Here is a 25,912-nt window from a genome sequence, read left to right as displayed (position 1 = left end):
GAAATCAAACTTTCCACATAGGCATCTATAAAAACCATCAGAAGGGGGGAAATATCTTCTGTTAAATTAACAGTCTGCAACTCTGGACAAATATTTAAAAATCTATGTTTAGAATGATCAAATATTCTCCAAAACTATAAAAAAGAATGAAAACACCCAAAATGGCATGTGCTCAGACCCAGAAGCTTACGCATGCCTAACAAACTATAAAATCATGACCATATCAAGCACTTCAGTCACAGAAGATGAACTGGTAAAGGGTTGGCCTCTTTCAATAATCTCTCCATCAGAACACTTCTAGAGCCAGCTGCCGGAGTGTAAAAATATGAAGAGAAGAGATCTTCACAAAGCCAAATTAAGACTCTAACATTATAAATAAGAGGAGAAAATAGAAGGCCTGAATCAATTAGAGCGCTATTCATATCTCAGGACTCCCTTCTGAGAAAGATCAAGGCCTCAACCAAGGATCAAAGTGATTAACTGACTAACCAGCAGCCAACAGAGATGCAGATGAGAGGTGGCAGATTATACATACACGAGGAATTTAAACTGGCAAACAGAGGCTTTCCGCTGCTCAAGAAGGAAGAAACAGAAAAATCCAAGCACTCTGACATGTACAAACTTTGACAAAGATGAAAAGCAAGCCTCTGAGACATGTTGGATTTAATCTACACACCACATATTAATATAACAAAGTGTGAATTGTTTAATTTAAAATGAAAATACTATATGCTTCCTGTTTAACTGCAGGGTTATTAATCAAATCCCTTCCAATATATGAAATTCTCAGCTGTTTATGATTGCGGAAATTACTTTTTGTGCACATTTTGCCATTTAAAATTACATCCCCCATGTTAAAATCTCCCTACCTGAGAAACGTTTCCTATCAGAAAAAAATCTTAGTTATTCAGTGATGTCTTCTGCATACCTAAGGGGAGGACTGGATCCTGAATCAGTAACACATTTTGATCAGCTGTAGGACAAACACAGTTGAACATAAGGTCCTGTGGTTCACATTTGGACAGCTAGCCAGACAGCTGGCAGAAAGCAAATCTGACATGGATCACCAACTGATTTTTCACAAGAGAAAGAAAGCAATCCATGCACTGTGAGTTAATTTGTCTATTCATACTGACTTCCCAGTCAGCCTCATCCTTATTATTGTTTATGTACACACACTGCGTTAGTATCTAGAGGCAAAAGAGAAGATTAGGGCCTATTGTACTAAAGAGCATATTAAGCTAATTGAAACAACCCCTGCCCCAAAAGTTAATTACGACGAGACACAACAAGGGTCCAACAAATAATGGGGAAATGAAAATAAGAGACTGATTCCTAATCTTGGCATTTGCAAACTCTGTGTTGCGGTAGCACTTCATAAAACCAGCAACACTGGAAGTGTGCTGAGGAATAGACACGGAATGGTGAAATAGCCAAGTAAACAGAAGCAAGTTTTGCATCAATTTGCCACAGCAGTTGCTTCAATCCCCAGTGCAACAAACTGTAGACTTCACAGAAGTATTCTTTCATTGACACTGGAGCAGATTGAAGTTGTCTGAGCAGTCCTTCCCTTTTCTAAACTGATGAAAAAAGACCAAAGCTATTCCCTTACTTAGCTTCATGCTAACATTCTTTTCTGTTTGCACTGTCAATGTAACAGCTTTATTAGTCTTTCTTTTTAGCACTTTCTTATAGCCTAAGATAACATTGTCTTTCATGAGACATGCCCAAACTGCATATTATGGGACAAACTTTTAAAGGGATAAGGGCAATTTGCCCTCACACCCAGGGGTGCTGGAACAATTTTTATAATGGCGGTACTGAGAGCCATTGAACCAAATTGTAAATCCTCTATAGGATGGGCACCACTTCAAGCCAGGGGGTGCAGTAGCACCCCTAGTTCCAACACCTATGCTCATACCATTTTTGGATGAATTATTCAGAATGAATTATGGATGCAGGCTGAAGATTAGCACCTTTAGCTACTCACAAATCAGGTTGGTGGAGAGACAAGTACTGACCATTTATACACAAGAAACAAGAGCAGTCACTTAAATTAATAAGGATTAACACCAACAAAAAGCCAAATAGATTGAAAGGGGTGTAAACCCTTCATGGTTCAGGACACAAGCCAACCTATAAATGAGGAAGCTATCAAGAAACTTTCCCTATGGGTACGTTATTCCATAACTGTCCACTACATGTTTTATTGACCCTTTCTTTGAAGCATCAAGTACTGGCTGTTGATGGAGACAGGATATTGGACCAGATGGAAAACTGGACTATGTTCTGATGATTTGGCACAGCAAACAGGAGGAAATAGATTTATATCATAAGGACATGGGGAAGGTTATAAAAGAAGGTGGCAGCTGGAGGCAGTTAATCAGAGAAAGTCAAAATCAATAATCAGTTGAGAACCATCAGATCAGGCTGTGAAGCAAAGGAAGCTGTTGTCAGAAGCTCAAAAAATCCATTTGTATATATTATTGTCCTAGAACTTGCCATTCTGCTGCTGTCACTTCCCAGTTCTCCCAGGCCTTCCTTTAGAGGGCGTAACACTGTTTTCCAAACAGAACCTTCAAAGCCACAGTCTCCTGCTAGATAAATCCTAGGGAGAGGCGAGAAAAGCCAAGAGGAAGCAAATAAGAAATCCCCTGAGACACACTCTGCTGATGTGTTCCTTTGAAAGTCACTGTGCTGACTGCTTTTTAAATAAAAGATCACAATTGAAAGCATAGTAGTTTTAAGAACCAGTCAACCCCATCATCACTGTCCTTAAGGATTATGCCAAAAAGGGAGTTGTGGAATTCATCTGAAGGGTGTGCAAAGAGTGAAGTTGAATGCCAACTAAGTGGAATAAGTGGAACTTTATGGAACCCTGTGCACTGCTCCCCACATTTCTTGTTTTCCTGTTGTCCCGTCAATAACAGTTCCTCCGGGGAACACGCGCCCTCTGACTCCAGTTCCACTGATCATAATACATCTTCCCCATTTACAAACATTTTAACATAAAATGATAATATAAACATTCTAAACAAATTTTTGGCACCCAGACCGCCACCCTGTGACTCTTCGGCCAAAGGTTGGTAGTACCTAGCTGAGTTGGAGTCTTGTCTTTACCAGAGATTCAGCTGCTTACATAGTCTTTGAGATAGTTTGGTTTCCTCAACAAGTGACCACACCAGGAGCAACCTCTCTGTCTCCCTGTCAGCTGTCTCAGAATCAAGAAAACTCTCTGTCTATAGAGTCTCCTTCCTCCCTCCCTATGGGGTTGGCCTCCAAATGGCTCTCTGGCTCTCCATTCTGTGGCAATCTCCATAGGTTCCCTCTGGGTGTTGTGTCCGCTGACTCAGAAGTGTCTCCTGTTCCTTTGGATCACTTGTTCCTCTTGGATAGTCACCTTGTATGACTTAAATACCACTGCACCCCTTATGATTCCTTTAGTCCACTCCTCTGGTGTCTGTCTAATGGCTGGATCCTCAAAGGAGCACCTGTCTCCAGGGGCTTCGCTGACCTGTTGTACCCCAGTGCCTGCTTTCTGTGATTGCTGGCCATCTCACCTCAGCCGTGTCTCCATTCTTCCGGTTGCATCAGGTCTCCCCTTATTGATAGCAGGGTTTTGGTCCTTCATCTGATCAGTGCCTGCACTAGACTGTTTTGGCACCTCTCTGATGGAGTATTTCTATGTGCCAAACATGCTAACACAGCACCTGAACCAGAAGAAACAGTCTTGTGTAACAATCTCTTACTTGTTTTCACAACTGATTCCATCTTACCATTACTCTGTGATTCTGCTAAGGGGGAGCTGTGATGCTCAAACTTCCTTCAATTTTCCCAAGGCATACAGGGGTCTGTTGTCAGTGAATATGGTGTTCAGAATGCCATATCTCGCAAAGTTTGCCAATCACTGACTTGCTTCTTGCCTCAGACATGACACTGACCTCCCAAAAATTTGAGTATTAGTCCACTGTGATCAAGTATTGCTTTTCATTTATGGTAAATAAGACCACTCCAACCTTTTCCCATGTTCAGGTGAACAGCTCATGTGGTAAGAGAGTCTCTTTCTGCTGGTGGTTATCACACCCGCCTGCCAGGTGTCACCCTTTCTATCGAGGAGTGGAGTTGTTGTGATGGAGTATTTAGGCCCCAAACTGGGGAATCAAGTAAGGAGCAGCTCTGGACCCATAGGGCCCCACCCAGCTGCACCGGCTGAGCATGCTCACAATGGAGCCGCTCTCCTCAGTCAAGGTGGATGGAGTAAGGGAGAAGCCCTAGACTGTTAGCTCCTGCAGAGAGGCCACAGGAGCCCCAGACCACCTGACCCTGGCCCTGCTGCTGCCAGAGGCCCCCATGGAGACCAGGAACAGAGGGCCGCGATTGAAGGAGTAGAGCCTCCAGATCACTGTGTGGCACAGCACACCTTGGGAGTCTATAAGCAGACCATGAGGTGGCTTTGGAGAGGCAGAGGCCATAGTAGGAAGTGGCCCAGGGAGCAGACTTGGTGGTGTCTTCCCCACAGGGCTTTGGTGCGGAGCCCGGGGCTGGAGCGCAGAGCAGCGCCGGAGCAGTGGAGCTACAGGTTTTTGCCTGGAGCTGGAGCGGAGCCGGAGCCGGAGCACAGCTGCAAAGCCCTGCTTCCCCCAGGTCGTATATCCAACTGGCCAGTCACAAAGCCCTGGGTTAAAACCTGGTGGAGCAGGGAAGGCCTGGACTCCTCTACCACTGGCCTGCCCCAGACTCTCACCGCTGGGTGATACCATCTGTCCCCATCCTCCTGACATCGGTGTTTTCATTGATTCCCAGCCAGTAACGATACTCTTGAGTTCGTCTAAGCCAACTGTCAATGCCCAGGTGTGAGGCATGTATTTTTTACATGACAACATCCTTATATAACAAGGCAGAATGACAGCTCTCTGTCCTCAAAATATAATTTCATCCTGCACACTCAGCTCATCTTTAATTTGAAAATATGGTTCTGCTCCTACCAGTACTTGGCTTTTGTGTTCTGGACACCCTGCTGGTATCGCTCTCTTGACTGCCTGTAGTTAATGTTAATGGATTCAATATCTTGATCCCCTTCCCACAACTCACTGATGCTAAGTATATATGTCCTGCTCAGAGTGTCACCTCACACCAGTAATTGTCCTGGTCCACATCCGATCTCTACCTGATAGTGCTCCAAAGAGATTGCACTGTGTGTTAATGTGCCTCCTGTGCTAAGAAAGGGCTTTGCCATGATTGCCTTTAGGAGTTTGTCGTCTGATTGCACTATTACTGGGTGGCCACAGGTGCATCTGTGATGCTTCCGAAGGTGCTGAGGAACCTCACCACCATCTGTCCTTAGCGTGAAGCAGCTTTGTCTCTGCCTGATGTGGATAGGCTCCCTGAATCCACTAGCCTCTGACAACACCAACACTGTCATCCAGGCCTCCACAGGCCTTGAAGCTCTCTCTGTATAGGTAGCAATAGGCTCACACCAATTCTTAAGTCCTCAGGGTGGTCCCTGCAGCATCCAGCCCCTTGTCCACTGGACACTCACAGAATTACCAGCTCTCTTATTCCCAAAGGAAAGTGCACAACAGCTTGTAAGATTCAACTCACAACCAGTGCTTTGCTTAACACCACAGCATTGAGATCTATTTATTGTGAAAACATGAATAAGCTTATTAAAAAGACTAGAGATTCAGGAGATTGTGAGTAAGGACATTGGAAATAAATGACTACATGTAAAACCAAATTATAACATGCTTTCTAGAGACTATGCTTAACTAACAGTTTAACTTCCTGTCTACAGAGGTTTAGGTCACCCAAAGCCCTCTGCGGCATTTTCAACCAAGCCTGGGTGAGACCCCACTTTTACAAATGCAAAAGCGCTGTCTACTTCCTAGGTGCAGGATACCTGGGTGTCTTCTGTGCCAGAAATACTCCTGAAGTTCATTGTCTTTACTCCTAGGTAATATAAACCCCAATAGCTGGTTTATTCCTGTGTGCTCCTTTCCTGTTGACTTCACATCTCGTCATTTACATTTGATTTTTGTATGTAAATGGGCAAATGTTATGTTAACTTGCAATGCTTCATGTGCATCCCAACAGAGAGATATGTTTCTTACCTCCTGTCTGGAGGAAACAGTCAAAGGCATGTAACCCTTTGATTACCTGTTTTTATCTTACATGCTTAAGAATATAATTTTCTGGTACAGATACATAACTCCTTGCATAGTACATATACATACATTTCACAATGATATTGATGACCAGTATGACATTAGCTTTCATTTGAGACCTCACATGACATTCTTTGATGAACTAGAATGTACACATCAGACTCATGAGATTCTGTAACCCCTCTGTGCCTCCCCTTGCCAGTTGGCATTAAGACATTCTTGGAATCGCTCTACTCCAATACCACAGCCAGAAGCAATTTTTCTATTTGGGCATACTCCTGTTCAGTCTCTGTCAGCACTCTGCTGGCGTAAACGACTGTCTGCTCCTGCAAAACAACTACTCCCAATCTTTCCTCCAATGCATCACACTGGCATATCAGTGGCTCTCCTAGCTGGTAGTACTTGGGGAAAGGGGCATCCATTATCTTTAGTTTCCGTGTATCAAATGCTTGCAACTGCAGACCTGCCCAGTCCCACTCAACATCCTGCCTTATGAGCAGACGTATGGGTTCCGCTACTGTAGCCAGGTATGGACAGAACTTGGACAGAATATTTATCATTCCCATGAAGTGCTGTAGCCCTTTCACATCCATTGGAGCTGGTTTATCTCAGACTGCCTTGATTTTGTTGGGCTCTGATTTCAGTCCTTCTGCTGTCTGATTTGCATTTTTTTAGGTTCAGTTTTATGTTCTTGTCCGTGCACTGCTGCAGGAAAGCTTGTAGTTTTCTGTCATAAACTTGTCCAGCTTCTGGATCATTGTTCTCTTTACCTACAATAATGACAGCACCTGCAGTTATTGTCACCCCAGACAGCCTCCCAACCCTTGAGTGAACCTTCTCTGGAATATCTGTGGTGCTGGGCTTATGTCCATTGGCCCGTGAAACCATCTGTAGTGACCAAATGGTGCTGCAAAGGTCATTGGCATACTGGATTTTTTATCCAGGCTTATATGTCAAAACCATTCCTCCGTCACAGACCATAAAAGTTCTGGCTTTGGAAAGTTCTGGCAAGATGTCATCAATTGTGGACAATGGAGAGTGCCATCTTTTCAATGCCTGGTTCAGTACCTTTGGGTCTATGCAGATGCGTAATTTGCCTGATGGCTTCTTTACTACCACCATGCTTCTTACCCAGGTTGTACTTCTCTCTGTGTTATGATACCCCTGCTCTGCAGACTTTCAAGCTCCTTGTGTACTAGATTAAGTAGTGACACTGGATTTTTTTCCTTCTTTATAAGCACGCAGGTTGCATGATGGGGTCTACTCCCAGTTGCAGTTTTCTTTCCAGGCACCCATTGCCTTTGAAAATACATTTTAAAATTGTCTCCATTGTCCTTGGAACTCCCCCTTTTGCTTCTTGCTCTGCAGCTATACAATTCTGATGCTGCACCCTAGGGCTGTATTTCCCAAGAGGGGCCTGTGGTACTTACTGTTCACCACCACAAACTTCAGTTGGTGCCATCTGTCATTTTTCAGATTAGTTACTATAAGGTCATATTTTCCTACAGGCTGCATCATGCTCATATTGTACATTGTTAGAGTGTGCTTGCTGTCTGTAACGGGTGTGATCGAGTCCAATTCACCCTGAGGAATCACACTGCAGGAAGCCCCACTATCCAGCTGAAATCACACGGCGCACATTTCCCTATTAATCTTGTTGCATGCACAGGAGGTTGACATTATCCCTTGTTGGTTTCTTGTCCCAACAGCCTGAACCCAAGGAGACAGTCATGATGTCATCACTTCTATCTGATGGGACAATCCTCCTCTTGTACAAATCCAACAGAATCTTTCTGAGATGCTCCTCTGCTTTTTGCCACATTCCTTACAATGCTGTCCTCATGCGGGAAACTTCTGCTTTGCTAGCACATGCCATCTCTCACAGTAAATGCATCCACTGCTGTTGTCTCACTGAATGTACTTCTGAGAGCATTGTGCCATGTAGAGCTTTCATCCTGTCTGAGATTTTCGCAGCATGCGCTATGACTAAGGTGTCTAATGTGAGATCGCCATCCAGAGCAGCCCTTCTCACAGGTAACAACCACAAGGCCCCAAAATTGCATGTAGCAGCCAATGTGCATAAGGCAGTAACATAGAGGTCTATCCCCTCTCCTCTGGACTGGTCTCTCAAGAAAAAAACATGTCTCGCTCCACCGTTTCATACTGCTTTGGGGAGCAATAAGTCCCCAGGACTCCTAGGCTTGAGGAAGTGGCAAGCTTCAGAGAGGTACAGATTGCCTTGTTCCCCATAAAAGTAAAAGAATGGTTTTACTTTCCAGCTGTGGTCATCCCACTGCATGGCCAGGTCTGTGTACAGCTTGGACGACTCCTTCCAGTGGGTCCATCGCTGGGCTAGGTTTGTGTCTGCAAATCCAGGAGGCTTCCAACTGAGTTCCATTAGCCAGCTGCTGCACTGCCAAGAACTCACAGCTCACACATTTGCAAAGAGTGATGCTGAATGCAGGTTAAATTGAACAAGTGGAACTTTACTAAACCCTGTGCACTGCTCTGTCAATGTGGCTGAATTGCTTTCAGCCTAACACCCCATATTCCCTGTTTTTCTGGTGTCCGTCAATAACAATTGCTTCAAGAAAAAAGAAGAACAGGAGTACTTGTGGCACCTTAGAGACTAACAAATTTATTAGAGCATAAGCTTTCGTGGACTACAGCCCACTTCTTCGGATGCATATAGAATGGAACATATATTGAGGAGATATATATACACACATACAGAGAGCATAAACAAGTGGGAGTTGTCTTACCAACTCTGAGAGGCCAATTAATTAAGAGAAAAAAAACTTTTGAAGTGATAATCAAGATAGCCCAGTACAGACAGTTTGATAAGAAGTGTGAGAATACTTACAAGGGGAGATAGATTCAATGTTTGTAATGGCTCAGTCATTCCCAGTCCTTATTCAAACCGGAGTTGATTGTGTCTAGTTTGCATATCAATTCCAGCTCAGCAGTCTCTCTTTGGAGTCTGTTTTTGAAGTTTTTCTGTTGTAATATAGCCACCCGCAGGTCTGTCACTGAATGACCAGACAGGTTAAAGTGTTCTCCCACTGGTTTTTGAGTATTTTGATTCCTGATGTCAGATTTGTGTCCATTAATTCTTTTGCGTAGAGACTGTCCAGTTTGGCCAATGTACATGGCTAGCTTGATTATCACTTCAAAAGTTTTTTTTCTCTTAATTAATTGGCCTCTCAGAGTTGGTAAGACAACTCCCACTTGTTTATGCTCTCTGTATGTGTGTATATATATCTCCTCAATATATGTTCCATTCTATATGCATCCGAAGAAGTGGGCTGTAGTCCACGAAAGCTTATGCTCTAATAAATTTGTTAGTCTCTAAAGTGCCACAAGTACTCCTGTTCTTCTTTTTGCGGATACAGACTAACACGGCTGCTACTCTGAAACCTGTCAAATTGCTTCAAGGAACATGGGCCCTCTGACTCCACTTCCACTGATCATGATATAGTCTATTTCAGAGACTGATAAATACCATAAGCAACTTTCTATTATTGCCAGTGTCTCCACACAGTCCACTTACAAGTTCAAAACATTTCTTATTACTTTTACAGCTGGGTTTGATCACTTCCCAGTTAGTTTACTAATGGAAAAAGAAGGGTCAGTAGATCATTGACGGTTTGCAACAATACGGGCTTCATTCACGACAGCTTCTGGTTTTACCAGAGTGGAGGTCCTCAATGCAGAAAGTGCACCCGAAAGGAGATGAGGGACACACAGGACATTCACAGATCTTTCTATAGCGGGCATCTGCCAACGTAATCTGAAAAGTGGGCAGCAATGGCCGGGGAAGGCGGGCATGGCCAGTGAACCAGACAATGCACTGACTCACAACATACTTCCAAGCAGTGTCATTAGCAGCAGAGCCCCGGAAAATGATTTCTCTTTCCCAGGCCCAGAAATGTCTGTGATGGCATGCGGGGGCTCAATTTACACCCCATGCTATTGGGGTAAAACTCACTCCTATAAGGACTAGATCTCAGACTGGCAGACACCACTTTCGCTACATTGTTGATTCTTCTCATCATTTTCTTTATATGGACTGCATACCAGAGCTGAAAAAAAAGCTGCAAAGGCAATACATGCCCCTATAACTCAATTTCTAGATCCACCTGATCATTCTGCAAAGCATGTATGAGCAGGACCTACAGGAGTGACTCTGGAAAGCTTTATGTATATATATCCTGTGTGTCTGCTTTGTTATTATGGTTGAAATTGAGACTGAGTTTGTCAGACTACTAACCTAAAGTAGTAGGCTTTCTTAAAGCTCTAGGAAGATATCAAATACAAATGGTGTACCGAGCTTAGTAGCAGGCCTTCTGAGCTTGTAAAAATTGAAATGTTCTCATACACTGACTAGAGCAGGTATTTTATAACACAAACACTAAATCCTATGTCATTGGGGACTCAGGAATCAGACCAATGGATCGAATAATTAGACCACTCATCTAAACTACAGACACTAACACAAACAGAAGACTATCAAAGCAACTGCCTGAGTTGTGTCACATGATTTCTGTATGACTAAAGGAGGCAGCATTTTGAGATTTTTCTCTGACTTCAAGACACATTTTTTTCCTGTAGTAGTGGGTAGAAACACCCAGTGAATATTAAAAATAAAACCACAGATGAAAAAGCCAAGAAAGAATACAACATGGTTTCTTTTAAAAAATTCATGTTATTGCTTTTGAAATGATTTTGCTTAAAGATGGTTGGTTTTGCTCTCCCACAACTGTAGATGACTGACACTCAAGGTGCAATAAGATGGGTGACCCAGAAAATGAAAATGACTATAAGAGTTTCAAACAGAACCTCATTTATGAAGACTATTAACCTACTTTGAAAAGACTTACTCAGATATATTTAAGATGAAATTTTAAAAGTGATGCCATTTCTGAATATCTAATTCAAAGCATCTCAAAAGCAATGATCATAGCAAATGAAAGTTATGTTACCCATCATGCACTTCTTCTTCCACAGCTCAAAGACACAGAATGGAGGGAACAAACAGAAAACTAAAACTACAGAAGGGCTGGAGTATATTAAAAATAGACAACACTCCTAGTACTTTTCTAAATTTGAAACTGGTCTTGAAAAGTACAGGTGTTCTGATACAGAAGCCCCCTGTACACTCGCAGGTGCCAGGAGAAATGATTTTTACACATATAAGTAAGCCAAGATGAAGAAAAAGGAAATATATCCAAAGTGTGTATCTTTCTGGCTGCAATATGTGACTGGATGGCTTTATCTACTTGTATCTGAGCTACTGTGAATAGCTAATAGCCCAACACCATAGCAATTATAAAATACCATAGCTATGGTTTAACTAGGTGATCAGGGATATTTTTAATTGCAAATAGCTGCTCTGATTGCACCAAGTCAGCAGCTTTAAGAAGTTAACATGAAAGAAAATACTGGTTTGTAAACAGTTTATTGTTGTTCAAGGCTAAATTCCTTAGAGGGACACTGTCAGGTCAAACTGATGCAACATTTACATTTTTAAAAACAAACTTTTACAAAGTCTAAATCCAACAGAAATAGTATGTTTTTACTGTTGTCATTATTTCTTTGGTTTCTTTGTAATTCTAGTACAAATAGATTTTTAAACAAATACACATTTCCCTATTGTAGTTGACATCCAAACATTGCAGCACTGTGCTAAAAAACTGAATATGAAACTGATTAGAACCTGACTATAAACAAAACTGAAAATTTCAGTGAAATGTAAATTAGATTTTTATTATTTCTGCTTTGGTAATCTATGCTGTTATTGGTGATAGATATAGGAAAGGAATTTTTTCTTGAAAATATTCCTTTCCTATGATTTTAAAACATGCATTTCTGTTAAATTTTGCTCATGATCCTGTAAATGCTTAAGCACATATGTAACTTTATTCATATGGATAGTCCCATTAAGGCCTTCCTATTTTAGGAAAATACATCATCTTAGAAAATGTGTTAGCTAAAGCATTGTAACTAACATGATATTAAACACAATTTTGCCCTTAGTGAGGACAAAGAGCTCCATTTCAAAACATGTCAGTAGGTCGTGGCTACCCATAGTTGACCCCTTGTTAGAAAATCAGAAACTCTATCGCTTTTAAAGTTTCATCTTAAGACATGTTTGCCTGGGTAGCTGTGAGCTAACCAGGGTAGCTGTGAGCAGCTAACATGTTTAAATATGACTGCATTGGTCCACACTAAAGGCTCAACTACTTTCTATGTAAGTAGAAAATGTTAGTTAGCACATTGTCTAACAGTCATTTTTTCCATTGTAGACAAAGCCATCAAAGTCAATGGGGCTCTTCACATGAGTAAAGTTAGAGACACACTTAAGAATTTGTAGGATCCGGGACGGTATTTCCATTGCAGTACAATTACAACAAAGTCATTTATCTTTACATTAGTAAAGAAAGGAAATAAGAAATATATTTTTATTGAAAACACTGTCTGGGGCTATCCACATTGTGCAATTGGGCATTGCCTACAACTGATTTCATTTTCATTATACTGCACTGACAGCACAGTCATTTATCTTTTTTCAGCTCTCTCTCCTTTTATCTCTCTTCCTTATGTTTCTGTATTTTTTCCTCTCTCATGCAATGTTGCTGAATGCTGATGAGCATAAAATGGTACAAAATTCCAGTCAGTTTCTTTCAGGTGATAAGTTAACGTACTGAACATCCAATCTTTTCATTCTGGGGTTCCCATACACGTTGGATAAGTGATACATATTTTTCTGGTACTAGCCAGATACACCTCTACCCCGATATAATGCTGTTCTTGAGAGCCAAAAAATCTTACCGCGTTATAGGTGAAACCGCGTTATATTGAACTTGTTTTGATCTGCTGGAGCGCGCAGCTCCCCCCTCTCCCCCTCCCCGGAGTGCTGCTTTCCCGCGTTATATCCAAATTCGTGTTATATCGGATCGCATTCTATTGGGGTAGAGGTGTATATAGATTGGTTAAATTCTTCAGTAGCTTTCCATTTCTAGCCTAGATGGAATTTTCAAGCAACAATTATATGTTTTGTTTTGGGGTTTTTTTTATTCCTATTAACTTTGTGTTAAGGAGATATGGGACTTCACTGTGAATGCAGCTGGGGATGTGGTAATGAAATGAAATTAGTGTTCAGTGTGACAATAAAAAGAATTTTCCACACCAAAAAAAAATCAATTTTTAGTGTTTTATTTGTGTTAAAGATATTTGTACAGTATAGAATTTGTGGCACGTCTGCAGCAACCCAGGAATGAGGTAGGAAATTTAAGAAAAAAAAATCTGCCCACTTCTCTTTACTTAGTATTCAGTGCATTCACGTCTGTGCTGCATTATATTCTGCCAGCAACCTATGTATAATGAAAAGATACACTAGTCTCGGCTCAGGCCCAGCCAGACTGGCCCATCTGGCCCAAGCATTTCAAGATCTTTACAACAACGAAAATAAAATCAGAGGCCTACATTTTCAAAAGCAACTAGTGGTTTTGGGTGACCCAGTTGGGACATCTTCAAGAGGTCTGACTTTCAGAGGGCATTTCTGAAAATGAGAACCCTTTAAGGAGTCTAAATTTGGGCACAAAAATTTGAAAATTTAGCCCAGAAAACTCTAAATATGTATTGCATATTTTTATAATTGGTTGGAGGTTTTAAAGAAACCATCATTTCTCTCCTCCTCCACCTACCCTACTCCTAAAATAGTTTTAAAGTAATTAAACATTCAACTAATACCTGTAAGAAACTTTTTCTTAATTGCTTAATATTTTTATCATGCAATTTTACACTCAGTGGGAATTCTGATTGAGTAAAGACTGCAAGAATGAGCCCTAAATAATATTTAGGTTATACTGACTAAAACATGTATATATAGGATTGATAAAGTGGGTCACATTTGTCCATGGCAGAAGTTGGCTCAAAAACACTGAAGTTAATAGATTTGAACCTGCTTACCCAGCAGTGACTTGGATTCTATGTCCCTTAACTAACAAAGTCTGTTCACAGCTGCCTTTATAGACTTAACTCACTGTATTGTGCCTACATACTGAAATGGTCTGAGATTCATCTTCAATATTACCATGGGTGCGAGGGCTGGCCGTAAGCCTCTCCTAAATATCACCTACTGACTGGCCAGGTCAGCTCAAGCAAAACTGGTGATTCCTGCCAAGTTATTTGAAAAAGTCCCCATTACAAAACAGAAGATTCAACTGCCACTGCCCTACTTGTCCTATACTTTTCTGCCATGCCAGCAAAATCAGGAGTAATAAATAAGTAATAAGTAATGTATCCACAATTGGTGTGTGTGTGTTTGGAGAGAGTTAGTGAATATGGTTGATGGTGGTTTCTTGTTAAACAGGAGGATGAGTACCTTTCAGAGACAGGATAAAGAAAGAAAGAGAGAGAGATCACAATCCCCTAAATGGGCTTGAGTTGTAATCAACACATAGCTCTCTGTCAGCATGAAGCAGTTCAAGAGACCAGATGTTGGGGGGCGGCCACAGTACTATTAGAGGAAAAGAGCCAGTCTAAGGGCTGGTCCACACTAACCCCCCACTTCGAACTAAGATACGCAACTTCAGCTACGTGAATAACGTAGCTGAAGTCGAAGTATCTTAGTTCGAACTTACCGCGGGTCCACATGCGGCAGGCAGGCTCCCCCGTCGACTCTGCGTACTCCTCTCACGGAGCAGGAGTACCGGTGTCGACAGCGAGCACTTCCGGGATCGATCCAGGATCGATTTATCGCATCTAGACAAGACGCAATAAATCGATCCCAGAAGATTGATTGCTTACCACCGGACCCGGAGGTAAGTATAGACGTCCCCTAAGAATCACCAGCAAGGAGGGGTCAAAATTGTGGTGAGGGAGCTCAAAAAGTAGTGATAAGCACTTGAACTTAGAATTGTTTACCAGAACCAATCATCAAGACTTCAGTAGGTTTGTCCATTGCTAGTATATGACCCACTGTATCTGAAAAGAAACATCTTTTACAGCAGATCGTTCTTGTAGCAAAGTCCCAGTGTGGCTGCTTCCTGGATTTCAGCATATATGTGCCAAAAAGTAGCATCAATCATGCAACCTCAACATGGGGATGGGTTGAATAATTTAACACTCACCCATCTCTGGTACCATTACAGTACATATGTATCTACAATACAGTGCTCTGTATATTTCTTTTTACCCATCAACGCATAAATATCAAAACTATGACAATTAGCATCTCCATATAACCAGCTGTATTATGATTCACTAATCCTTTTTTCCTTACAATACTTTGCAGTAGCGTAATCATTCTTCAATCCTGTGTGAGTCATCGGAGTATTTTGTAGTAAAGACAAATGTTATAATATGCCCTATTGTAACCATGCAAATTACAAATCTTCATTTCCATACATATTTTTGCTTTCTGTTTTTTTTCTGCTGCTCAAGCAGCTTTCATGTATATACTAGTGGGAGTTTCACAAAGTTGTTTCCCAGTAATTCTGAGAGTGGGCCCTCACCAACTTCTTTTACTAGCTGTCAAAGGAAGGTCCTGCCTAATGAAGAGCTTCAAAATCACAGTTTTGAGATTTTTCAACAGCTTCTTAATCCCAGGCCACTATATCTTCACTAAAAAGTCCGCCCCCCATCCTCTTCCTCCTTCCTCATGCACATTATTGGGCTAGATCATGACACAACATCACTGATACAGGACTACATATCCTCAGAGGCTGTGAAGATTGTCCAGACTACATGCCCTGGTGTGTTCATGCATAGTGTTGAATGATTGCTCCTCTAGGGATGGGTCAGTTGATGTGCAAGACCTCTGGTTGCATTTCAGACTTGCTTTTCTACACCAATGCATGATGTACTCCCTGACGAGCAACTGTTCTGCTGCCCTGCCATGTTCATTTCAATACACCCTTGCTGTGTTCTCACAGATGGCTTTTTCTGTTTGCCAGTAAAAATGTAGTAGTGTTTACTCTACCTCACAATGTTTTTTACATTAGGACCTAAAAAATATTTGTTACCAATTTGTTTCCCAATGCATAGATTACAATATAATTGTAGATCTTCTGCTCCCATTAACTAAACACAACAGCCAAAAATTCCAATTGAGCCCAATTGCCTTATCCCTGAGAATAAATACTAGCCAGTTCTAAGCAAAACAATCCCTACCTTGGCTTTTTTCAACATGAGAATGAAATACTGCTCCACAGATCATGGGTTAAAGAGCAGATCATGATAAAGATACTAAAAAACACAGCCACTTCGGGAATTCTAACTAAATCTCTGCTAGAGAAAAGAAAATATTTCTGGATGAGGTTCCAAAAGAGCACCTGCTATGTCTTCCAAAAATATACTAGATATAGAGAGATAACAAAGACCCCATTTCTCAGTAATAACCAGTATAGCAGGAATGTTTTAAAAAAAATTTATGTGCAACAATATGTGCACACTTTTGCATGAACCAGAATTGCAGACACAAAATGCTCATTCAAGTCAGGGATTTGCAAACACATACCTTTGTATAAATTCAACCTTGAGTTCAGCATACATGGGCATGTGCTCATAGGAGTGTTTCTAATAAAGGACAAAAGTCTACTAGTGGTTCTGCTGACAGGTGATTTAAATAAAGTCTATTGGGGGCAGAAACACTCATCTGATATTCTTTGAGATTATTCCATTTTCTATCTCCAGAACTGCATGTCTACCACATTTCAAATGGGAATGCATGGGGAAAAAACACATAGGTTGGTCAAAAAGGGTAAACCTAGTTTTGGCCATTGCTCATTCAGTTTCCATAGCCTGAAAACCATTTAGCAAAACTGCATTTCAGTACGGTACATTATTTTATACATTCAATGGGAAATGTTGCCCTTTACACCTTCTGTGAGGTAGAGCTGGTTAGAAATTACATACATTTATATTATTATACATTATATACATATTCTATATATGCTACTGTAAATGAACCAATGCACTTTAGTTTGCATTAATATTACTAATTTGGGTATCTGGTTTAGATACTGTATAATTGTATATTAATTACTTGGGTTCGACAAAAAAAATTCTGACAACTTTCTCACAGGTATAAAATTGGCTCCCATTTGTTCTTGGTATTTAAAGGGAAACTATCAATACACTCCAGAGCACTATAAAATTTAAAGTGTGTAGAAACACTCCTCAGTATAAATGTAGTAAGACATGATCTGCTGCTGTTCAGCCACGTGCTGTGATCCAGTTAGCTCTACATAGTTGAGTAGGTATATGAATAAACAGATGGGAGACCTCCAAGGAGCATATAGATGGTGCTGAAAGTGAGGCTAATAATTCAAGAGGTGGAACTCTGTCCTTTGAGCTAATGCCCATCATGTATTAATTCAGTTGCTTCCGTCTTTGAAATTAGAACTCAAACTGAGGTTTCAGCCAGTTATGGCCATTAAAACTACCCAGCACTTTTTGTAAAAGAAGAGGAGGTGTACAGAGGTGTACCAGCCAAATGTCAATGTAGGTAATTACATTCTGCCTTCTAGATCCCCTGAGCAGTTTCAAATGAATATGGTATTATTCTTAACATCCTGTCCTAAACTGCTAAACAGCCCTGCTGAATGCTGTGAAAGAACTGCTGTGTTAAAACCTTGTGGCAGGTTTCAGTGGTATTTGGAGTGATCAGTATATATCTATTACCCTACCTGCTCATTTATTAAAAATATGGGATTTACTACTTTCTGTGGCATGAGGCTAGGATTTATGAATGTGCCACTATAGCTCTGTAAAGTTAAAGGTTACACAAATCCTCCTCATCTAAACTAATCTCTACATGATTTGATGAAGTCTCCAACCCAGGAACTAAATAATATCTGACATTAGTTACAATATATAACTTGTTGACAAATATTTTTCAGGATAATCCATGGTGGGATAACTTTTTTTTTTTTTTTTTACACTTTAAGCCCCTTGTCTTTCAGCAGAAACATAATCTGTTTCAGATAATGCTGCTCCAAGTAAGAACACAACAGGCTCAATTCTCAGTTCTGGCTGCTTTCTCAACAACACAAAGGAGCCAGAAAGCTACCCTAAAAGGAGCAGCTCAGGATTTCCCCTGACACAGGGGAATCCTTTCCTTGGGTGGAACAAAGCCAGCATAGCCAGTTCTATGCCACCTGTCCCCACCTTGTGTGTAGGGGGTATGCCATGGATGGGAGGGGATGGGCAAAGTGCATGGCACTCTGTCAGATCATCAGCTGCTTCAGTTGTTGTTACACCAGAGACTGAAAAGACCTCAGAACAACCTTTCCCCTCATTCTCTCCCCACAGCTGCATAGCATTTACACTGAATAAAAAAAAACATACGCAAGTGTAGCCTCAGATATAGGGTTAGGTTATCGAATGAACACCAGCTGGGAGAATCTGCAAACCATTCCACCAGCTGTCCCTGCACTTTGTAAATTTACAGCTGTGATAGGAAAGAAATCATTAAAAGTTGTGCCAGCCTCACTGCACATAAAGATCTGCAAACAGGTAGCTACATTGTGACACCCTCCCAGGTGGATGAATTTTACTCACAGAGTTTACAAAAGTTATACTGTTGCATCCGTAACAATAAAATAAAATACATAATAAAAACGGAGAAGCTCCTCAGCCGGTGTAAACAGGCATGTCTCCACTGAATGCAGAATATTTCCGAGCACAGCTTCAGAGGAAAATGTACATATTCATCCTACTTGTACTCAAAAATAACTAGACAGCTTTAAAAAAAAATCATGTTGGACAGAAGTCAAGCCTAGAATTTAGACTGAACAGTGATTGTTACAGAAGCTCAAGTGACTCAAAAGGAGTTAGAATGTAAACAATTATGCATCCCTAACTCCAGGGATCATTGACGCCATGCTACAAAAAACAAATACCCTCAATTCCTGTATGAAAAGTATGATTTAAAACGTACTGAAACCTTGGAGGAGAGACTGCTTTATAAATAAATAAAAGCACACATCACTCTCCTGCCTCACAAATACTGTATCTGTCACTCAAATAGATGTCAGCTAAGACACCTGCCTAAGCATTTCCATTTTCACTCTATAGAATAAAGTTGCTGTAGGTGCACACGATAACATTGGTTTGACAGACCGATGTTCATGCTGGTGCAGGAATGTGCTCACCTTCATGTTGTCCTGGGGTGAGATCTTTCCTAAAGATTACGTTTTGCTTCACTTTTGCTTTTATAGAAAGAGTTTGGCTCACACAGAAACCTTTAGACTCATGTATCTAGCTAAAAGCCTGATCCATTTCTGACTGATGTCAATAGCAAAACTCAGGTTGCTACAGTGGAAGCAGGACCGAGACCTTAGATAATGAGTGAGTGATGTCAAATAATCTGGTACTTCAGTAGAATATAAAAGAACTAAGGAAGCATAAAGGGACACTGTATAGAAAAGGCATAGTATGATACACTTGCTTGCATTTTACTGAGCACTGTATTGTCACAGCTGGGCCTGAGCAAATAATAGATTTTTTTCAGTTTGCTGTCAGTCCTAAAAAAAAAAAAAAAAAAAAAAAAAAAAAAACCACAAGAAAAAAAAATTTCCAGTCTCAACCAAAAGCCAATTTTTTCCAAATTTTCAGCAAACTGGAAAGTAGAAAAAAATCCTTTTGGGTTCAACAAACATTATATTGGACCTGAAATGAAACATTTCATTTTGATTTTGAGTTTTTTTAATGTCTTAATTTTTTTAAATAAAAGGAAATTTCTAAACAAAAAGTCAATTCAAATAAAAAAGTTCTCAACATTATTTTCTGAATTTTTTTCTGAACAAAACAATTCAATGAAATTGACATGAATTCATGAATTATTTCAGTGTGACTGAATCTGCATTTTTCACCAAATACTGGTTCAGTTGAAAAATTTTGCCCAGCTGCAGTCACAGCCTTTACTCAGCTTCACAGTGGAACAACAGAGAATAAGGGCCCCCACTTGCTCCCCTGCTCAGATTGTGACTCCAGAGGTGGAGAAAACAGGGACTCTCTTCTACACTTCGTGAGTAAATGGACAGGGAGAAGGTGGGAAATGGAAGGTGCCCTGGCTCCGCCCCCACTACTCGCCAGCCAGAGTAGATGGCCAGGTACCCAGAGGGGAGTAAACTGGCCCATTAAGTAAGGTGAAATAATTTACTCCACTCTCCACAGAGGAAGGGGGAAATAGGGAAGGAATTGTGGATAAGTTTCAATCTATCCTCTGGTCTGCTCCTGATGGTTGTGTGCCACATGCCACCCCTTATTAAGGGCCAGTTTTAAAGATACAGCCTACCCTGAAGTGGGAAGCTGATCTGTGTTTGTCACATACTTTTCTTGCTACTATTTGCTTGGCTACAGGATTTAATGCAACATACCTTATGTATCCCATAGAGCAGCTGGTCTTGGCTGCCAAAAAATAAAAGTGGAATTTCACAGTTTCCTTTTCGTAAGTCTTTCTATTCAATGACATTCATTTCAGAAAGCTGCAGAGAATTTATGTTAATAAACTAAATTTCACATTTAAATACTGCATGTGCCACAAATGCTGACCCGGGAGATTTTTGAAAAGAGTAAGCACTATATATGTACAGTATTTTCCTGGTGCATTCAACTTGCAAATTCAACCAGAAATCAATAACAACAGATTACAAGTTTGCAATTTATGTTTTTTAAAGGATGCCCTTGCATATTCAGTTTAACATGGGTGCTGATCAGAGGTTTCTGTTTGTTCCTGGCTTGGGAATTTTTTTAGCCCATTTCTTATTTAAAAATTAATGTACTAACAGTCTTTTTTCAATATACCTGCATGAAATAAAACAGTGGACAAAGGTGGATGTGGTAAAATTTCTAGGATTACAATTCCTTGTGTTAATGTCTTAGGGCTCTATCCCATTTAAGTTAACAGAACTACTTATGGAAGTAAGTACTACACCTGGCAAAAAGTGTATACAGCATCAAGCCCTTTTTATTGTTGTTTTATAATCACTCAGTATTAATCAGTAGAAAGACACAAGGACCTGTGTGTTTATATTTTCAGTTCAATATTACTTTAGAAGTGCCATGCTTACAAAAGTTTATTAACCATAGTCCTTATAAAATTTTTGGTTTCTAATGAAAGCCTTTTGGGAAAAAAACATTTTTTGAAGGCCAATGAATAAACAAATATACTACCACAGGTCTATTAGTGCCCTAGTACATGGGAAGATTAGGTTAAACATTGAATTTTATGAGACCATAGCTATGGGATTCTGTTTAGAGTACTGTTTTTTTCCTAACTGCTAATGACTAACACAGTAACCCGTGGGAAAGCAGGACATATGCTGGATATCTTATTAAGGTGGCATTATTTGTTGCTTATGAATAATACAGTATTATTGAAATAATGTCTGTGACTAACCAATAGTTTATTTTATAGCTAGTGGCAGTAATACAGTGTGGTAGCACAACCCAAGAGCAGGGCAGCATTTTTTTCAGCATGCCTCATCTCAAATTTTCTTACCTAGATAGCAGTTTTCTGTCAGGTAAAATTGCTCTTTGCTGATGCTCCATAGCTGGCGTCACTAGGAGGACAGTGAAATACTTCACACTGAAGCCAAATAGCAATCCAGCAGAGTTTACTTCAGAGTGCAGAACTGCAACTTCTCTGCCCAAAGCCATGCTAATGCCCATAGACAACTGGTGCCTCCCCATGCAGGGAGGGGCACTTTACCCTGCATGCCCCCACGATGTGTCACCTCTACTCACACCTCATCTTGTCCCCTCAGCCAACCTGTTGGTCAGGATCCACAACAGAATAGTTGTGGAAAGGGAGTGGGGGCAACAACAAAAAAAGCCACACTGTTTTCTCCTGGCTGAACTCACTCCAAAAGCTGTTCTTCTCTCTACCCTCACTGACTAGTCAGATCCCTACCTGCTTCCTACTGCTCTTCTCTCTCCCTATCTGCCCCAGTGCTGCTCCTATTTATCTAGTGCCTCCTCTCCTATTCCAGCTGCATTCTTTCCTCACTTTGCTCCTCTCCATACCCAGTCCCCCTGTGAGCAGCAGTCACTCAAGCACTTGTAAGCCACTAGGCTGTACTCCACCCAGGGGCGACTGAAACTCCTTAAAAATGGAAGGCCCACCAGCCCCCAAACCATAGCCCCACCACCTTGCACTGCCCCTTCCTCCTGAGGCCCAACCCCTGTGCTACCCTTTCTCCCCAAGGCCCCACCCCTGCTTCCCTCTGAGGCTCTGCTCCCAAGCCATTTCTTCCTCCGAGGCTCCGCCTTCTGCTCGCTCCTCTCCACCCCTCTCCTCTTGTCGCTCACCCTTATAGCCAGTAAATGATCTGGTGGTCACTTTTAAAAGTGATGAGATCCTAGCCCCCTGGCCCGCCCTGTTCCAGTGCCCCTGACTCCACCCACCTTCCATGAGCAACAGGGTGGAAGAAAAGCTTCCCAATACCTTCCCTTCCCAGCTGTAAAGGAACCCATATCACCAGCTAATACCTCCCGGTCTGTAAACAATTACCCATCCCCCCCACTTGGAGTGAGGGGCAGGAAGCTGGCAGAGAGAAGTGAGAAAGGAAGTCAGTGGAGTGTGGCTGGGGAGTGGCATGCAGGAGGGAGTGTGTTTCTATGTCTATCTGACTGAGCAGGAAGAACAAAGAGAAAGAGAGGGCTGGGGAGAAGAAGGCACAGGAGAGAGTGAAGAGGAATGGGAAGGTGGCCAGAAGAAAGAAAGAAATATCACAGGGATGAGAGAAGAAAAAGAAATTGCAAGGAACTGAGGGGATGACAGCAAGACAACAACGAAGAAGGGAGGGACTTATGGGAATGTCAGGGATGGTGCAATATGGCCCTGAATAGACCTCAGGATTTTCCCCTTAAAAATGGTAAGTGGTGTATATTTGATATTGTGAGAATTATAGAGTCAGAGAGTTTAAGGCCAGAAGGGACCACTAGATCATTTAACCCTGTGTATCACAAGCCACCAAACCATCCAGCACCCACACACTAAACCAAGGTATTATAGCCCTCAGGAGATTAAATTATTGTGTGTTACAGGCAGAGAACAGGAGGGACTGAGGTGCACCAGTGTCCAAGGCCCCTGCAGTGGCAGGGAACTCATTAAGTGAGATGATCCTGGCAAGTGACCCAAATCTCATGCAGAGGAAGGCAAAAACGGTCACGGCAAATCTGAATTGAGGGAAAATTCCTTCCCAACTCCACATATGGCCATCAGTTAGACCCTGAGCATGTGAACAAGATCCATCCAGCCAAACACCTGAGAAAAAGAATGGTCAGTGCCACCTTAGAGCATTAGTCATTTCCGATCCCTTCCTGACCAGCTAAAACCCTGAAGCATGAGATTTTTAGGAACATTAGACAAAAACCAGAAGGGACCCTCAGGGCTGCTCAGCCCTTTCCTCACCTTCACAAGCAATCCCATCACACATTTCTACTCATAAATTTGTCCAGCACTCTCTTAAAAGTAATGAAGTTGTTTGCTCCCACAATGCCAATTGGGAGGCTGTTCCAGAACCTCATGGCTCTGATGGCTAGAAAATGTATTCTAATTTCCAGCCAGAAGTGTGTAATTATCTAACAAAATTCAGACAGTAACAAGGTATGTGGAGAATGTAATGTTTAAAGGTTGTTCTAGTGGATCTTTCTGGATTATACACTTAAGCAGAAGAAGAGAAAGGGCTTCACTGTGGTTTAAAAGAAACTCCACAATTTCTGTATTTTTCCTTGCAAGGCTCACAGCATGCAATCACTGCATCATACAGACTTATAACACCCAAAGAGATGACTTTGTTTCTGAAAAATGTGCTCTGGAATGGACTCTGGTCAGGCCTCATGTGGACTGAACTTTTATGCTAATTGCTCACATGGACTGAGCTGTGCTCCTGAAAGCCTGGCTTCCCTTGATTCCTTGTTTTCAAATGCATATTAGTCTTTGTAATGTACAACTATGACTAAACGTGTGAGTGTGTGCATGTAATAAGTGACATTTCATAATTAGTAACAATTTTCATTTTATTGTTTAGGAATGGGCTACTTTAGCTACTCAAAGTTAATTTCCATTTAAGATTAAATTAAAACCTGTGATGGAATCCATTATCAGGCCATGTGCATTGACCTGGCTTGAAAGGCATTTGGATATTGGAATGTCATTCTTTCAGAGGGAGGTTGAACTACGAATGCTTGATCCCTTTTTTAGTATGAAGCCAGCTGTTAATGTAACTTTTATTCTTTAGGAAGTTTTAATTGCCCTTGATCCTAACCGGAAAGTGTTCAGTACAGCAAGACTGATCCATAAGAACAGAAGAGGCATCTTATTTATTTGAATGCTGTCAAGTCACAAAAGACAATATTTTTTCAGATGTTTTGTGAATTGAAATTGAGTTCAATAAAGTATCGACTGACAGTACTTGAGGAGTGAAGTTCTTTATTTATGCACAGAAAAACCATCACATAAGTTGCACCAGTTGAAGCAAGATTCCTTAAATTGGGAAAGTGCTTCAACACTAGCACTAGGTGAATTTCCTTGACTATCTATTCATGTTTGTAAGTGAATTTGCCTTGGTCACGCTTTTGTGCACAGTTTCTATTAACATTTCAGTGACTCTATTTTACTGGCAAAATTGTTGTGAAGAAAAAACTTTCAAATTTGCATGTGCCAGTGTTTGGGAAAAACAAATGTTAAATGCACCCTGGATGTGCCTGTGCATTCTTTAAATTGAGGGTATAGAAACAATAACACAGCTTATTTTAGCAATCACATTGAAATAATACAGCTCAAATATGAAATATTTGCAATCATTCCACACCATAAAAATGCAGAAAGATTTGTTCAATAAGTATGAATAAAAATAAACTGAAGGTGCTCAAGCTCTCATATATTACTTGAGCTGAAAAAGAATCTAAATTTATTTAATGAATTATTCAGTGTAAATCAGTCCCTCAGGTCTGCTCACTTCTCAAGCACTAAGATACCACAGAGATGGGTGCAGTATAAATGACGAGCACAAGAGAAAAAACATTGAACAGGTGGAACCATCCTCTGGGCTGAGAGAGTATCTCAGCATACCTGGCTGTCCAGTCCTGTCCTCTCTGCTGAGACTGCCAACAAGGGTGCTGTAGCGAGGAGGCATGGCCTCCCTCAGACACAGATGCGGAGGGAATGCCACAAGCCACCTGATGGGTGGAGCCAGGAAGGCCACGCACCACACACCAGAAGCAGAGGGACAGAACAGGAAGGGTAAGTATAAAAGGCTGGCCGAGCAGCTCATTGAGGAGGGAGCTGCCGAAGGAGACAGATGCTTCTTCCCTGCTGCTGGAGAGGGGTGCCAAGGAGAAGCGTTGCTGCCCCAGAGACCAGCCTGAGCTTCCAGAGAGCCCTGTCACTCCAGAACTTGAGGAACTGCTGTTGCTACCCTTGGCAGTGTATTCCGGGGAGACTGAGGCTGACCCCTGGACACAGGTACACCCAAAGGGAAGAATAGGAAGCAGCCCAGGGAAACCAAGCAATAGTCTGGTCGAGAGCTGGCCTGATACAGGCTCAGCGTGTTGCGGGCGGATCCCCACTAACCCAGTGGTGGATCATTCTGCCAGTGTTAGGGTCTTGGGCTGGAACGCGGTGGACTTGAGCGGGCCCATGTCCCCCCTGCCACCCCATCCTCAAGGAGGCAGTACTCCCCTTCCTCAGGCGTCCCAACCTGAGCCCCATAGACTGTGAGTGGCGCTCACCA

General features: G+C 41.5%; 1 protein-coding gene across 1 annotated transcript in view; it reads right to left on the bottom strand.

The window, feature by feature from the left end:
* TRHDE (thyrotropin releasing hormone degrading enzyme) overlaps positions 1–25,912 on the bottom strand; it is a 308,520-nt gene that overhangs the window by 273,736 nt on the left and 8,872 nt on the right. The window lies entirely within an intron of this gene.

This window comes from Malaclemys terrapin, chromosome 1, assembly GCF_027887155.1.
Source record: "Malaclemys terrapin pileata isolate rMalTer1 chromosome 1, rMalTer1.hap1, whole genome shotgun sequence".
Classification (NCBI taxonomy): domain Eukaryota; kingdom Metazoa; phylum Chordata; order Testudines; family Emydidae; genus Malaclemys; species Malaclemys terrapin.
Note: the sequence above shows the minus strand (reverse complement) of the source record. Positions and strands in the feature narration are given on the sequence as shown.